The sequence below is a fragment of the Tetrao urogallus genome (genome assembly GCF_951394365.1).
Source record: "Tetrao urogallus genome assembly, chromosome: 4".
Taxonomy (NCBI): domain Eukaryota; kingdom Metazoa; phylum Chordata; class Aves; order Galliformes; family Phasianidae; genus Tetrao; species Tetrao urogallus.
Genome location: NC_136817.1, coordinates 55,045,669 through 55,060,827, shown reverse-complemented (window position 1 = coordinate 55,060,827; position 15,159 = coordinate 55,045,669).

The following is a 15,159-nucleotide window of genomic DNA, read 5'->3' as shown; positions in this document are numbered from 1 at the left end:
CGGAATTATTAAGCATCTTGAGAAGATGAGGTCCCATTTAGTGGATGGGAAATGGGAGATATGAGAATATACTATAATCCTGAAATCTCCTGATGATGTAAACTTTTATGTCAGCATGTTAACAAAAGAAGCATACAAAAAGTGTTTATCTGCCCTTTTCCAGTATTAATTTTTTGTAATATAAATGTTTGGGGGATGATAAAAATAGATTATTGATGGATAAATTAGTAATAATATGGATTTCTGTTTCTATGAGTTCTAAAAACAACTCTATACAGTATTCGGTTTCATTGAGAAATATTTATTGTATCGAAGTACATTGTACTTAACCCTCCTAGGTCATCCCTGTTACTGTTTTTCAATGCTTTAATATATATTAATTTATATTTGTCCCAGTATTTTTGTATTTTTTTTTTTAAAGAAAAGGACTTAAAAATCAGGATTTTTTGCAATAGAACTAACGTAGCATGTCGTCTTGGGGTAAATGTTTTTGGTCTGTTCCTCCCGTTCCCTTTCCCCTTTTCTTTTCCTTAGAATCTGACCACTTGGTGTCACTGAATCTGAAAGTGATGACAATCTGCAGTTTTCACGTACAGCAGATATTCAGGACACCTTCCGCAACCCTGTAATGTGTGACAGAAAATGTCTTTTACACTAGATGGCAATTGTAGAGAAATTAATTTTCCCTATATACAGTACTTACAGAAAATGAGATGGCATGTAGAAAATGACATTAGAAGGTAGATCTTTATAAATTAATATTCCCATGGAACCCTTTACTTTTTTTTTTTTTTTTTTTTAATAAAGAAAAAAAGAAAAAAAGGCTGTGCTATCAAGAACTGTGATTTTCCCCAAATAATAAAGCTATTTTACTGCCCTAATGTTCCCCACGTTAACATGTTGCTGCTAAATTATAATGTAGAATTGGTAATCATTAATAGTGGGTTGTGTTCTTCTTTCAGTAAAACCCAGGGTACCCTGTAAAAATGCAGATGTTTTTCAATTTTATTTTATTATTTTTTTTACAAAAAAAAAAAAGTTAGGTGTACATGTGTAATGCAGTGTGCTTTGTCTTATTTGGACTGATATCAGTAATGCTACTGATGTTTGTAAATTAAACAGATATCTACTTCACTAACTGCTTTTATTTGTATTCTTCTAAAAAGTTCAAATTGTCTAACAGCCTTTAATTAAACACTTGTAGTTGCAAACAGTATTTGGTATAAAGACAAAAAAAAAGAATTAAACCCAACTAGTTCTAGTGTATTCATTGCTGCAAGTCTGAAGGAGTCACATTGTAATTATTGCACCTACAGGCAGGGACATCTGAGAATGTCAGTTCCTTATACACACAGCACAACTCATAGCAAAATTAACTAAAGACTTATTTATAAGTGAAATGCACTGGGTGTAAAGACACATCAAGTCTATGCTGGTATTTTAATGATTATAAAATTGGCAACTTGGCAGTGTTAAGTAACTTGATTCTTCAGAAAGCTTTATTTTCACTAATTTTGAGCTAAGCAATTAGATGGATTGGATAGTATACTTTAAAAGGTTTCATTTCTGTAATGTAATTTTTGCATACACTGCTGTATATTTATTTTTCTTAGTCTACCTTAGAAACTGTCTAAATATCAAATGAAACTGCCTTTGACGTGAAGCCTTCTTTTTTGTTCCTGTGACTTCTAGTTAATCTTCCTTAAGTACTCAAAGCTTGCAGGAAAAAGTCTTTTTGCAAAGTACTACTTAGATAGTATTCTTGGAGAAGCAGTATAACTTCTCTGTGTACAACCAAAATGCTTGTACCAAGTGCTTGACTGCTTTCTGTCTTACTGACAGAGGAAGCGGAGCAATGTTATTCAAGCTGTGCTAGCAGATACAATGATCCAAAGTGCATCAAGGCCGGGATTTTGTGTGTGTGTGTGTGTGTTCTAAGCAGAAGCAAAAACTAACAAACAAAAAAAACTTTAATTTCAAATCAAACAAAAAAAAAATTGCACCTACAAGTACCTTTCTGGAAGATACAAGGCACTGCATCCAACTGTGACTTAGAAACTGGAACATTCCTATATTTTCACCAATGAAACTCCTTAAGCATCTACAAAGTGTGCCACTGTTTATGATGTAGCACAGCTCTGTCATTTCTCAGTGGAATGGGTCATCCTGACACATTTATCATCCCTCAGTTGGATTTCCTGTAACATGGCTGTAATAGTAGACTGTCATGTACAGATATGCCTTGAAGGTGAGCTGGGGATCTGAGGGAATTGTAGCTTTAGGCAAAGTTAACACAGCAGAAGATTTAGTTCAGTGCAGAATACTCCAGGCATATAACTAAAGGAGGTAACAGTGATGCAGCTTTTAACACCATGTTCAGGGGTTGAGTTTCCCTCCTAAAGTCTGTGGCCTGCTATAGGAATCAGTCACGTATATTATGCTTTTAATGTATTGAAGAAAATGCACAAACTGCATTGGGTTGGAAAGACAAGGTTCAGTACAGTTCCCTACTTTATAAGTTTTGTTTTTCTTGATTTCTTATGAAAAAAAAAAAAAAAGAATTTGTGTTAACTGAGATTCCATCGTTTTTCTGCCAGTATTCTTAAAAGTAATTAAAAGCAAAAGCACAAGAATGCCCCTTAATTTGTAATGGCTCATGTGCAGCTCCTAATGTCATCTCAGATGATAAAAATGTGAAAGAACATGGAAAAAAAACTATTCTTCTAATATGAAAGAGTAAAAAAAGGCATTGTTTTTTTGTTAATGATGGTGAAAGTCAAATCCAAACATGAATAATTTCTTATTGCCACATGGGAGTACTATAAAGCTTAGTATTGCAAGAATCATTATAGACTGATGGTACTGTGTGTAGCTGCTATGATCAACATGGTATTCATATGATGCTATGAAGACATTTGTCTGGGAAGACCAGAGTGTGGAACTTTTGTGGATTGCAATAAACCTGCTAGTCATGATGATCCATCATGTTAGCGTTAATAAAATGAAAGATGATTAAGAGATGAGGGAGGAGTGCGTGCTTCTTGGAAAGGAGTCTGCTGTTGTGAAGAAAAAGCCTAGAGGTTTTGGAAAAGCAACACAATATTAGAGGCTGCTTGCTTTGAAGCTTTGGATTTGGGGGTTTTTATCTGTTACTGCTTGAAATATACATACTTAAAAGAAACCTCTTTACAGTTCCCAAAAGCATGCTCTTGTTCTATCTTTAGTTAAATGTATTTGAGGAAAAGTTAATCTTTTTGAAGCAATTCAAAATCATCTTTTGGTTCCTTCTCCTTAGAAGGCCTCACTATTCTCTTGGTAGCTCATTAGGCATGCAAGTGTCTGTGCTCCAGCTGTATCCCACCTTACAGTGGAGAGCCTGGCACATAAAGTTCTCATAAAGTGAAATTCCCCAGCTGAGCCATTTAGGATCCTTGGCTTTTAGATGAAATATTTATACATTGGGCTGGTATCTCCAGTCTATTTAAGATTCCTGGAATGGAAATCAGAGAATCACCAGTAGCTGTGACTGTGTAGGGGCTGTCAATAAAGTAAAACTGTAGTGTTTGCCTGCATGCCTTGAGAGCCTGGCTCATCCTGGAGAGCCTACTGTTTTACTGGGCTCTTTATGTATTGTGTTCCTGGGAGAGAGGAAAGTAGTCATGTTCATCCTTTCAGAAATGTCTGAGAGCAGAGATTTTGTGTCCTTTTGCAAATAAATGGTCTAGGCTGGAAATTATAGGCCTCTTTGGCCCTTAGCCAGGTTAAACTGTGTATGCATACCTTAACATCAACCATCATCTTGGACAGCAACAGCTCCTGATGTTAAAAAAGAAAAAAAAAAAAAAAAGAAAAGAAAAAAAAAGAAAAAAAACGGAATAAATCTTGTTCTCAGTTTAATAAAACACAGATGGGAAAAGCAAACCAAACAGAAGAGTTAACAACTCTATTCACTGGTCTCCTGGGCTCCATGAGATTAAATCAGAGTTGGAGGGTATGTTCCTGCTGCTGCTGTTCTGGCCAGTGTCCGTAGGGGTGATGGCCAGCATAGGAGAAGTGCTCTGTCAGTGCTGTATGTCATTTGTCAAGCTGAGAAAAAACAGTCATCTCACAGAACAGCAAGACTTCTGGCTATCCACAGTCGCAGCAAATATGCTCCAGCTCTGCAGCATGACACCCATGCTGCAGGAATTTTGCTCAGCCATGGGAACAGACTTTCAAACTGCCTCCCAGATCCACAGCTCAAACTTAAAATGTTGATCTTACTAATGCTTTCTGTTCTTTACAAGCCCATCCTTTTATTTAACGCCAATTCAGAGGTAAACAACTTTAGCTCCAACCATCGAACATCAGTACCTCCAAAAACTGTGCATTACTGTACTACATACAGATTGAGACTTTTTTTTTTTTTCTTCCTTTTTCAGTTATTCATTAACATTTGTTGACGGATCAGAAGATCTTCCTTAAAGGAGGGAGACAGGTTACACATTCAGTTACAAAGATCAGGCTTTTTCCATGTCTTTTATAATCTGGAAGATATTACATTAGCTGCTGTAGAACAGTCTGACATAGATTGATTTAAACTTACATGTTCTATGAAATTTTAGACCCAGAGCAGGGAAATTGTTATCTGTTTTTGTCTGTTAGAACTCCTTTTTTCTTTTTTTTTTTATTTAATTCCTTTTAAGATACTTTCCATATCACAAGAGACAAGTAAAGATAGAATTAATGTGCCTGGGTTGCCTATTCTGTCATTAAAGTTCCTTAAAAATGTCCAATAGCCATTTTCCTGCATATTTTTACCCATTCTCAATGTTTTTCACATTCTGAGCTCCAATCTGTTGTTTCTGTATGATGGCCCATTTGTCCACTTTGGTTAATTTCCAGGACAGACTTAATCCTTCTAAAGAAAGGGAAAGGATACCTCTTTTTTCCTGCAGCTGTGCCGAAAATCTCTCACAGCACATCTTTAGAAGTATGTTTTCTTTCAAAGTCTTCTGAGAATAGGTTAACTTGAGCTGTTTTTACTGCAAAGTTGTTTTTTTGCTTCTGATTAGCTTTATTTATTTAATCACATTTCTGTGTTTCTGCTATGGTAACAGCAATAGGAGCAGTACCAGCTGACCTGTGCTGTAGAAGTCGACTGCTGGTTTGAAATAGCAAGTTTGAAGTGTTTGAAGTTTGCCCATTCTTCTCTCTTTCTCTCTCTCTCTCTCTCTCTCTTTTTCTTTTTTTTTTTAATTGGGTTTTCTTTATCTATTCAACCACTTTTGAGAAGAATTATTTTGATTTTCTAGGAGAAAGGTAAGGACATGAGTCTGTGTCAACAGTAAATAAAACTGACCAAAAATCACATCGATATACCAAAAAAAAATTGTTTCTAAATTCACAGAAAGTCAGAAGTAATTATTCATTAGTTGTTGCCTTCTTTCTTTGCTGCAAAAATGGTTATGTGATTAACAAACATTGCTATTCAGCAGCCTCCAGGTACACCCCTCAAAACAAACTAATGCAGTAAGGAAGTACTTTGTGGAATAATTGTTTCCAGCTTTTTTTTTTCTTTTTTTTTTTCTAAAGATAAAGGTAGAAATGTAAAAACAGTACCACTATCATTAGAGAGAATAGGAGAGGAAGCTCAGCTAAATCACTTTAGCTGGAATTGCACTGATAATTCCCTCAGGATGACTGTGGATGTCCAGTGTTAGAGAAAGAAATTGCCCAGATGTAGTGTAACTTTTGTGGAGAAGAAGACTGGGATATGTTTTTGTGCCTGAATACCCCACAGTGCCTGCCCTTTCCATGGCCCACATGGGACATTTCCTCACACCCTCTGTGGCAATCCTGCATCTACATTCACCAAGAAAACTGTTGGAGGCAAAATGCCCATGTTGGCGATGGAAAGAATGTTCTGGTTAATTCTTGAGCATTTAAAACTCAAGTGTTATTAGGGAAGGGAAGGGAAGGGAAGGGAAGGGAAGGGAAGGGAAGGGAAGGGAAGGGAAGGGAAGGGAAGGGAAGGGAAGGGAAGGGAAGGGAAGGGAAGGGAAGGGAAGGGAAGGGAAGGGAAGGGAAGGGAAGGGAAGGGAAGGGAAGGGAAGGGAAGGGAAGGGAAGGGAAGGGAAGGGAAGGGAAGGGAAGGGAAGGGAAGGGAAGGGAAGGGAAGGGAAGGCTAAGTTTCCCAGTTATTTTGAAGAAAAGAAGAATAAACAAAGAAATAATAAGGTCTGAGGGACTAAGAAAGACAAGTCATAAGAATGATAAAAAGGAATCGGCCCTGGTTCAGTATCAAATTTCTAGGGACTGAACATACAGGGAATTAACTGCTGCGATTGTTCTTGGGAAACAAACACAGCCATATACTATCAAAATCTTGTAGAAATGATAATTACAGCACCAAAAAGTAGCAGCCATTCAGAAGGCTTTATGTATGGGAATAAACTTTTTCCAGCAGAAGTAGCCACAGTCCATTTGCACTTCACATGGTACTGAATAGGGTTGTAAATTGCAAGAAAACAGGGGTATTAAACTATAGAGAAGAAAACACTGGTTTCAAGAAATCCAGGGCCAGATTCACTGTAGGCTCAAGCTGCTTCATGCTGTTTCAGTGATGGAAAGCATCTGTAAACCCAACTTGGCTGGCCTGAAGCCACCAAAACTTCTATCATCTGCTACAAAAATGAGTTAATATTTTCAGTGCACAAAACCTGGTTTGGGAACAGTGGTCCAAGTCCTCCAGCAGTTGGCGAAAGAAGCCATAGCACGTGTTACTTTGGAAAAAGCTTTGTGCTATTCAGTGTGTGTGGATGCTCTCCCTCGGCTCTGCCCTTGTCCCCATGTCAGTGCTGTCTGGGATTTGTGGGAAAGGAGCTTGCTTCTCATCGCCGCTCTCCAGACTCCAGAGCAGTGAAGAGAATTGGCAATTCCTCTTCAGTGACAGCAGTCAGAAAGACAGAAGGTCTTTAACCAAAAATAAAAAATAAATGAGCCCCATTGTAGTAAAACTGCTTCTAGTGAAGTAATTTCTTTAGTACTCCCTTTTGAAGACTTGCTTAATTGTGGCTCCATAATAAAGCATTATGGAAAACAGACTCTTCTTGTAAAATCTTTTTCTTAGTGTATGTGTATACATGCACATATACAGCAGTAGAAAGCACATACTTTTTTGTTTCTTTCTTTCTTCTTCAGGCTGTGAACTTATTTACACTTTTCAGTTTTCCTGAACAGTTTCGAATAACAGCGGATATGATTAAGAATTCAAGGTAGATGCTGGTGAGGATGTTTGACTTGATCTATCTTGACTTCACAATCTATGCATTTTAAATGCAGCATTTCTGTGTGGAACATGTATACAGAGTATCTATTTTAGTCACATGCACACACTGAAATAGCTGTGTGCACATGCAGATCATTTCTTTTCTTGTTTTTAGCCAAATTAGGGGATCAAAGCCACGTAAACCCTTTTGTAATGAAACTCGAAGCCACATATAATGAAACCAGATAGTTTTTCCTTTCTGATCTAAAGGCTTTCCTGTTTTCAGGCATTACTATAAACCTACATGTTGGTCCAGTCTGTAACTTAGTCCAGCTTGGATTAGATTTGCAAACATCATGATGAATCTTGGATGATTTATAGCTTGAGGTAGAAAGAAAACAAACACTAAAATCTAAAGTTCGGCCTCTTTTAGGCTCAAAATTAAGCGTAACTTCCTTTTGACTCCTTTTGGATTTCTGTATCTTTTCAAATCCCAAAACAAAAGCACCCCACTGGATCTTAAAACCAGCAGTAAAGAGGTACAGCAGAGGTATGTGTAAGAACAAGTTCTACGAGTATCTTTTCTTTCTCTGGAAAATTTCTCTGGCTTACATGAGGAATTTGTACAGAGGAGATTAGGGAAAATATTTCTTCCTTAGTATCAAGAGCTGAAAGCGCTCTTCTTTGTTCAAAAGATGCTTATCTATCAAAGAACACTTTATATACACCATCCACTAACTTTTTCATTCTCTTTTAATTCAGCTTACAAGGAAGATAACAAACATCAGCAGGGACCTGTTTAGTTAAAGGAAACACAACATTCAAAAAAATCAATACAGATTTGCAAATAGAGAGTGGCTTAAACTTAGCATGAAAATAATGTGATTTGTAACAGCTACAAGGGTTCCCATTTCCTATCTACTTTGAAGTGTAGAGAGTCTAGATATAAGGTATGCCTTCAGAGAATAAGGGGATATCTATGAAGAATATTCTACACCACCATTTCACAAAGCAGATTCATTCAAAAATGCTACTTTACTACTTAAAAACAAAAACAAACACACAAGAAAAACCTAACACAATAGGGCATTGTTTTTTCTTGAGAAATCATGCTGCTGCTTTATATTTCCAGGTGCTGCCAATGCATGCACCTGGTGACACTCTTACCTGTGGGCCAGGCCAGCTCAGCTTTCAGCATCAGGAAGCAGAAAGAGAATATGCCAATGCCACAGGAAACAGCTGTGCAAAATACACCTGGAGCAAAGCCCAAGTAAGCAGACATTTTGCTGCCTGGGACAAGTATGGGTGACATTCTGTCCACCTCAGGAGGAAGCTCAAAAAGAAGTAAATGAAGAAAGTTTGTGTAATCTAGAATTTGTCCAAAAGGAATGAGGAGTACATTTTGAGATGCCTTAATTTTCAGGTAACTAGTAAGTAGTAATATCAACATCCACACATCTAAAAGAACGTAATACTGAGGGAATCTCTGATTCCTTTGATAAAAAATTTTGTGTCTATCAACCACTAAAATTGCAGAAGTGTGGGCCTACAAGCCTGAAAGCACAACTCTCTGTTATCAAACTTGAATTCCTGGGCTAAAAGAATTTTGATTTGCATCACATTACAGTACATTCACTATTTAATTTCTCTATTTTATTTAGAGGTATCCTAAAAAAAGAGATCAGTGCTTCTGTTCCCATAGGTCATGTTTTCTTTTATTATCAATAGTGGGTACTCTCAATATATATAGGGACAGTTGAGGCTCAACAAATAGCCATGGAATAATTCACATCCCATGTAAGGTCAATTATACTGAAATCCATTTAGCCACCTTTTAAAGTACATATGAATCCTTTATTCAATCTAGATCAAAATGCTGTTTTCCTCTATCTGAAGGATGAAAATTTATCTAATAGATACAGAAAAAAATCCACATAATTATCCCGGTTGGATGTGAAGTTTTCCTTCCATCTTTGATCTATAATGTAGTAACATGTCAGCTAGACCAAAGTAGTTTTATGTGCAGGAAATAAGACAAGCTGAGTAGCTTCATGGTTAATTGATTAAAAGGTTCTAAAGAAGGTGCAAGATCAAAGAGCAACTTAATGGTTTTATGTTACTCTAGAGAACTGTTGGTCCACTTGTCTGACAAAGACTGACCTTGGGCAATGAAGTAACAGGCAATTAAAAAAAAATGCAAAACTAAAACACAGATCATATATATCTAGTTCAGTATCCTTATTTCCTTTAACAGGTTATAGGTGGCACACCCCAGTGCACTGAGACAAATGGCATTTTGTTATCCTTTCATGCTATACAGACTAAATATTGAGAACAGAAAATTGACTGTTGCCTATATCTGCCCTGAAGAGGAAAAAAAAAGGCACAGCCACTTAGAATCACAGCATTCCATGCGAGTGGTTAAAACCGTATGAAAGCAAACAAATAGAAAAACTATAGCTGAAGGACAGTTCTTTACTAAGTAGAGTCCTTGGTTTGCAGAATCACTGAGTTCCCTCAACAGTCCTCAATGACACTGGGAATGGATGTTCATGGTTTACAAGATTTGCTCATCCTTCGAAGTGCATTAGAAAACAGGAATTGCTCTCAAGTTTGCAATAAGGGGCAGGGGGAGAAGGAAAAAATGTGTTAATGCATTGACTCTTAAAGAAGAATTTCATAATGCTATTCTCTAAATGACAGTTTAAAACAGCAATGCTTTCTGGTTAGGCTGTCATCACTAGGATATTCAAGACTCTCATGAGCACAGTTTAGTTTATGTCTTCTGAATACGAGCATTATACAGAGGCAAAAGAGAAATACTGAGAATATTAGGAAAAGGAAGAAAAAAATTTCACACAATAACACTTCTGGAGCTGCACCAGGACTTGAATCCAAAAAGTAAAAGAGTTCTGGTCTACTGTGGATTTTGTACCCACAATGGATGGTATTTTTCTTTATTTGAACAATTCGATCAATTAAAGCACCAGGACTAAGATTGAAGCTGGACAGAGTATGACATTCATTTCTACCAATAACTCAGTATCCTGTGCTTGAGCTTCTGGAAAATATTTCAGGTGCTTACAGCACTCCTACCCTTTCCTAGAAATGACTTCACAAGTCTAATGCAGAGTTAAATCAGAGGGGAAAAAACAGACATTTTTTCCTGCTTTGCATTAGTCCCATTCTTACCAAAACTAAGGTACTGCTATGTTTTTCCACATGTTTTCTAATGCTAAAAAAGATGCTCTCACCCCACACTGACCAAATCTCAGCCAATTACTGTGAAGTCTACCCCTTTCCTCTCTCAGCTATGCTGTGGTCTCTGCCTTTGCAGAGAGTCCTTCCTCTCCAGTTACGTCCATTCTGGTGTCTAGATCTTGGCCATGTGACAGAAGGTATCGCAAGATGCCCATCACTAAGATCAAAAATATGAAAGCATCACTGACTCTCAATGCTATTTCACTTCAGGGAAAGCCATTCTACTAGAGTCACAGAAAATGTCACAAGATACAGCAGCTTGCAAAGACTCCGCTCATCTCTTGATTATAAATCAATTAGCACAGCTGACCACTGTGTTGTTGACATTGTAGCATGCTTTACCGTTAATGTTCTCTTTTTACATGAACATGACTTTCAGGTCAAGGATGTAGAAGTTCCCTGTTGTTCTATTTACTTAAAACAAACAAACAAACCCTTACTACTGCTCCCCTGGCCTGCTCCACAAAGACAAAAACTCTTCTTGAGCTGACCAGCTGACAGCTCTGCTAAGTGCCTGATAAGCTGCCTTTCCTGGGTCACTGCAAGTGGGAACTTCTGAGCTGTGTAATGGGATTAGCGTTCCCACACCATTCCTGTAGAGCCTATTGTTGAAAGAGGAATGGTTTTATTCATGGCAACAAGTCAAACACAAACTCTTGGCAATCAAATTAAGAAAAAAATAAACAAGCAAATGGAGTTTTGGCAGAATTGGGGATTTGTCCATTTGGAAATTTCTTTGTAAATTGATGGATAAGTTGACTGATCTGGAAGGGACCACAACATTTACAAAAAATACAAAGAATAAGTCTTTACAGACTCTACTTTTGTTTTCATATAAGATCCTTCATGACTACAAAGCCTGTTCCTTCACAAAGATCCTAAAACTACAATCCTAATCCTGTAGCATATCTTTGAGATGGGAGGAAGAACAGTACTCGGCATTCTGGGGAAGAGCATCATTGAATTAACTGTTTTATAATTTTTTAAGTTCCAACACCAGGGAATTGTTGCGATTTAAGGATAAAATAATTTTCAATGCACAATTCCCTTTATCGGAATATAAATAGTGCCTTGAGGGCACATAAAAGCACTGAACTGGGCCTGGCAGAATCAGCTTTATTGTATTCCACCGTGCAGAAACAATTACTTCAGTTCAAATTGTCATATGCCATTTTTCAGGCTGATCAAGTTCAGTCTTATGATTGTAAACTATTTTGTAGTAGAGAGGTAGATCCAAAGATTTGTGGTCAATATTGTCTTGAGCTTTTTCTTCTATAGCCTAAAGTTCTTCTCTTTTTGTTTTCCTCTAGTCATGGAAGCTTTTGTTCTCATGCAAAATTTTACAGTCAGACTTCCAGTCTGAGCACTTTTCACAATTCTTTTCTCAATTCCATTCTCCAAATTAGTATTCTCCAAATGGTTCTGCTTCAGTGCTTAACAGTGCTTTGAAGAGACCCATTGGAATTGATACTTCCTATTTTGTTTTTCTGCATCTTCAGTGGATCCAATATGTTTGTAGTGTGTTGTTATCAACAGATTGCCACTGAGGATTTGATTATCACCTTTACTATATGGTGCTTCTACTTTTCATAAGAATTCCGCAGCCACCTACACAACGAGAATGCACATGCGCAGACATTTGAACTTTGGGCTTTTTCAGCTTGGTGAACCCTTCAGACTACAGTTACTGATATGGTATCTTCACATACCATGTTTTTGCTTCTGCATCTACCAACCACCTTGGGAAATAGGCATGGCATTATCCACAGACTCACAAACTAAGCCCAACTGAGAAATGGTGCTGAGTCAGAGCTATATAGTACAGATATACCTCTTCAGGGACAAGCACAAATCTCTCTGAAAGGAGTCAGATTATGCTGTGTAGTCCTATCAGCTTAGCTGGAACTAATTTGGGAAACCCTCATCACTAAATAATGTGATTTTAAGTCTGGAATATCTCAGGGTTTTACAAAAACAAGAATTTTCTCTTACTAAAAAAATTACTGAGCTTTCAGATTGCAGAGAGGATTTCTACTACCTGCAGCCACCACAGCAGGAACCAGAGCACTGTGGAGTTAATAAACCTAGTCAGAACTTGAGGAGAACTAATGAACTCTCATGGCCTTCTTAATACCTGTGAGGAGCCATGCACTTTTCTTGACAGCCTTTTCCCCATCATTTGAGGTCCTGCAGTGCAACGTTGAGCAGCAGGCAGCCTATAGGGCTCATTAATACCAAGCCCTGCTCCACACAGGCTCGGCCCCGTGCTTCTGGATCACAATGGGCATTGGAAGCAGCACTGCAAGGGTACCTTCTCCATACTTCATTTTGCAGGCTCTCATGGCACAGCTGATTCTCCAGACTCTGTTCCTAGGATTTACTCTACTCAGTGGCCCAGAAATTCTTCAGAAACTTTTATTTGCACCAGTAAAACTGACAGAAGTAATAACATACATACACAGCAAAACTGGAATTTCAGGATATGTTTAGGATTTAGGTAAAGAGATCAGTCTCAACAATAAAATATTTTGAGCTTGTCAAAGCAGTAGACTCACCTTTTTTTTTTTTTCTTGGGAAGATCCTGAAACCAAGAGTACTAAAAAGCCCAGAATATTCATGGCTGAGATGTGAAATGCTGTAAATAAAAGACCAGTTAAACAATAGAAAACAAAGAATATGTTTAAATGATCATTCCTTTTTCCTTCCTCAACTTAAGAAATAAAATACACTATTAAACAAGTTCCCAACTACTACTGTAATGTTATTGCCATGACTTCTAAGCCATATCATAAAATCATTTGAATGAAAATTCGCACTTTAGTGGAAAAAGGTGTTGTAAATAGAATCATGGAATCATACAATCAATAAAGTTGAGAAGACCATCCAGTCCAACCATTCACCTACCACCAATATTTCCCCACTAAACTATGTCCCTCTGTACAATGTATAAATGTTTCTTGAACACCTCTAAGGATGGTGCCTCAAGCATCTCCCTGGGCAAACCATTCCAGTGCCTGACCACTTTTTTAGAGAAGAAATTTTTCCTAATATCTAACCTGCATCTCCTCTGATGCAACTTGAGGCCATTCCCTCTCATCCTATCTCTACTTACATAGGAGAAAAGGCTGATCCCTACCTCACCAGAACCTCCTTTTGGGAAGTTGTAGAGAGCTATAAGGTCTCCCCTAAGCCTCCTCTTCTCCAGGCTAAATAGTGCCAGTTCCCTCAGCTGCTCCCCATAAGACCACACTCCAGACCCCTCACCAACCCCAGACGCCCCAGAAGCTACAATGTCTGTCTTGTAGTGAGGGGCTCAAAACTGAACAGAGTACTCAAGGTGAGGCCTTCATGAGTGCTGAGTACAGGATAATCACTTCCCTGCTCCTGCTGGCAGCACTATTTTGAATACAAGCCAGGATGCCATTGACCTTCTTGACTACTTGAGCACTCTACTGCTCATGTTTAGTTGAGCACTGATGAACACCTCTAGGTTGTTCATTTCTTCTACTTAGTTTTCCAGCCACTCTGCCCCAAGCCTGTAGCATTGCCTGGGGTTGTTGTGGCCAACATGCAGAACCCAGCACTTGTTGGCCCATTGGGCTCAGCTCAGTGATCCAGCCTGTCCAGATCCCTCTGGATTTAACTACATTTACCACCACTCTCTGGGGCTGGCCATGCAGACAGTTCTTTACCCAGCAAAGTGTGTATCTGTCCAAGCCTTTCCCTCATCTGGCAGGTGGGTCACTTGATCATTTGATCATAGGAGGAGATCAGGTTGGTCAAGCAGAACCTGCCTTTAATGAGCCCATGTTGGACAAGCCTTATCCCCCAGTTGTCCTGCACATGCCATGTGATCTCACTCCATAATCTTTCCAGGCACTGAGGTCAGGCAGACAGGCCTGCAGTTCCCTGGATCCTCCTCACAGCCCTTCATGTAATGGGAGTCACGCTGGCAAACCTTCAATCCTCTGGAACCTCTCTGGCTGACCAGGAACACTGATAGACGATGGAAAGCAGCTTGGCAATCACTTCTGCCAGCTTTCTCAGCACCCTTGGGTGGATCCAATAAATAATATTGCTATTATTTATTTAGAATCAAAGAAATAATTAAAGCAATGAAAAAACACTCATACAGCACTCCTCACACTTGACAGACAATTAGTACTCAGCAACAGCCACAGAGCATTGAAATAATTATTCAAATAAGAACATGGCTAGTAAGAATAAGTAAAAACACCTCCCCTTCCCCCCCCCCAAAAAAAAGCAAAAAAAAAAAAAAAAAAAAGAAAGAACTGGCAAGCTAACCTTCCCCCTCAAACTTTTCTTCAGTTCTTAGTGAATGCACAAAACCTATCCCATTAGACACAGTCCTTTTGTGACTGTGTAAGGACACCGGTGTGTATTTACTTCTATTCAACCCCCATTGATTGCTTCCCTTTTCACATGAATAATAGCACTAAGTAATCATTTGTGGAAGTTATCATTGCAACAGTGTGCAAGACTAATTTTGACATTATAACTTGCATGATCATTTTAGAAGTGCATTCAGGATGTATATACTAAATAAAATGGACAGGCACACAGAATGTAATCCTAGTGCAGGACATGAGAATATATTTTACTAGCACTTTCAGTGGGAAATGATGCTT